General features: G+C 43.4%; 1 long non-coding RNA gene across 1 annotated transcript; it reads right to left on the bottom strand.

Annotated features, from left to right (window-relative positions):
- Positions 1-981: 981 nt before the first annotated feature.
- Positions 982-2246, bottom strand: LOC119088761. The gene is made up of 2 exons (XR_005092481.1): positions 1487-2246; positions 982-1372 (listed from the first exon to the last, which is right to left on the bottom strand). It is a non-coding gene; the product is annotated as an uncharacterized LOC119088761 (long non-coding RNA).
- Between the last annotated feature and the right edge of the window lie 550 nt (positions 2247-2796).

Below are 2796 nucleotides of genomic sequence, written 5' to 3' on the forward strand. Positions count from 1 at the left end.
TAATATACATCTTAAAATAATGCCTAACAAAGTAGATACTGTATATGGTGGGTGCAATCATTAGTATTAATAATACACTTGGTCATTTTGACATGCATATTCTTTAGGCCATAATCACCTGTTCCTTGAATAACTAACTTCATTGTCTTTTTGTAAATACAGAATTTCAAGTGTCTATGTAAACAAGAAACTGTGCCAAAAACAAATAGACACAGTAGTGGCCTAGAAATCTTTTCTGAGCTGTTCTGTTTGACAGGTATAAGGATACTGCTGTTAACACCATGTTGTTGGTGTTTGTTGGTATTTTGCTATTTATATAAAGCATCAAGAAAGCAGAGGTTATATTTAATGCGCGTCTCAAAAAATTCTATACTTTTCCTTTTTTTTTTATAATAGTCACCAGAAATAGCTGAGTCCACTTTCTATGTAGTTTTTGTAGATTGGTTACTTAATTGTGAGGCTTCCTCGTTAATCTTGATTTAAGACTCAATAATGGCAACCTATTAAAATCATATAAAATGCTATTGGTCTCTTTGGACTATAGACTTTCCACACTCAGATACTGACATTACCATGTTAAAGCTGCTGTTTCTTTCTTATTGGACAGTGGAGCTATTCGTTGGGAAGGAGGCTAGCGCCTCTTCCAGAGTTGTAAGTGCGGGCATTTTATCATATTCTGTTCCCACACACAGACATGTCCATGACAAGGGGCTGTAGACTGTAGGTTGCCAGTTGAGCTGCTGCTGATATGGTCTCTTCTGTCCCTCTGCCCCCCTCCCCAATCAAGAAAAACAACCTTTACTTTCTGGAGATAACTGAGACTACCCAGCCCTCGAAACTTAGCTCTTTTCAGTTTGGGTAAAAGAGAAGGAAGCTTTTTCAACTTTTTGCTAGATCATGGCTTTTTGAGCAGATGTCTCTGAAAGAAAATAGATCAAAGTTACTTGGGACTGAGGGCAGATCAGACAGCTGTACTTGTAGTCACTGAAAACAGAATCATCTTTATTGAAAAAGATTCATGTGTTGTAGCTATAGGGGGGCAGAGTCAAGGTTACAGGGAAAAAAACTAACCCAAAAATCCAAAGACCATTCTACCAGCTTGTCCAACTTTAAAATTCTATTAGAAATTCATTTAAAAAAAACAATTTCAAAGATTTTAAGAGATAATTCTGATTAAACAGTAAGTTCTGTATCAAATTGTGTTCTTGAAAGTGAATTTTGGAAACTCCGAGACCAAGAGGTGACTTTAGCTTCTGAAGTTCTGATCTGAGCCTAGATGAGCTGGGGCGAGGAAAGGTCAGAGGAGCAGGCTCCATTTGATGAGAGGCTGGAGGAGAGCTCTGGCTGGAGAGATGTTTCCTCTGTGTAATGACTGTGAAGAGAAAAAGGGAAAGAAAGTGGATTTTAAAATGTCTTCCTTGATATTTATAATAGAAAAAAGAATGTAATAACATAAAATAAAAGAAATATTAAGAATTGTGCTTACTTTGGCAGCGCATATGCCAAAAGGGACACTCAGATAAAATTGCACCATCATTTCTTTTCAAGCCAAGACTGTTGGAGCAACTTCACTTTCTTAAATATTTGAGTGGTGAATTTTATTCCTGCTGCTGTTGTTATCAAGCAGAGGGCTTGATAGGCAAGGAGGAGCTTTTCAAATGCCAGCAGTTTTGTGACTTTGAGTGCCAAAGGCTTGTCAACTAGGCTGATACACTCAGAGGGGTAGATCCCTACGTCTGGAATACCAGAGGCTTATGGCGGTAGGCACTCAGGTTAGCTGCCTATGGCTGTGGGCATTTGGTGCCAGCGGCCCGGCACTCAGCAGCGAGCTTATCCCGGGTTAACAGCAGGTAGCAGTAACGGAGGTCTTACTAGCTAGCGGCACAGCTCTTGGGTGTTGGATGCCAGGACCCTGTAACAGCAGCTGGTGTCACAGCGCAATTAATCTCAGCTGTGCTACACCTCAATTAGCGGGATTTCAGCTCTTTCAGTGGCTGCTCACTTCTCTTTAGCTTTAGTATCAGCATCCTCAGCCCTTAGGACTTCTGAGGTCCCTGGAACTGTTCCTGTGACCAGGGCCCATAGTCTCTCATCCTCGGCTCTTTACGAGCTTCCATGGTCTGCTCCGCGGCTCTCTTCCTTCCCTCACTTCTGTACATCCTCCATCCTATTTCAACCTTACCACCTCTGCATCCCACAGTCTCCAGGCCCCAGCTGCTGCTTCTGCCACCTCTGCCACTTGTTGCCAGTGCTACGGCCACTACCAGGACTGCAGCTGCGGCCCCCTTTGTGACCAGGATGCTCCTTGTTACCAGGATGCTGTAGCCCCTGTTGTTACCAGGATGCTGCGGCTGCCTCCACTGCTTCTCTTTACAGCTCAGCCCACTCTACCGATGATTAAGGTGACAATGTAACGAGAAGACTGTTTCGTCTTTTCCTTTTTTTTTTTTCCCCCCAGACTAGGTTTCTCTGTGCAGCTTTAGAGCCTGTCATGGAACTCACTCTGTAGACCAGGCTGGCCTCTAACTCACAGAAATCCACCTGCCTCTGCCTCCCGAGGGCTGGGATCACCACACTACTGGACAGGCCCAGACTAGAGAGGCTAGTGTCCCAACTGACATGAAAAAAGTGAGCCAAAGGGTCTAATGTGCTGGCTAGTTTTATGTCAGCTTGACACAAGCTAGAGTCATCTCAATGGAGAGACCCCCCAATTGAGAAAATGCCTCCATAGATCTGGCTGTAGGGCACTAATTTCTTAATTAGTGATTAGTGGGGGAGGGCCCAGCCCATTGTGGA

This window comes from Peromyscus leucopus, chromosome 11, assembly GCF_004664715.2.
Source record: "Peromyscus leucopus breed LL Stock chromosome 11, UCI_PerLeu_2.1, whole genome shotgun sequence".
Taxonomy (NCBI): Eukaryota; Metazoa; Chordata; class Mammalia; order Rodentia; family Cricetidae; genus Peromyscus; species Peromyscus leucopus.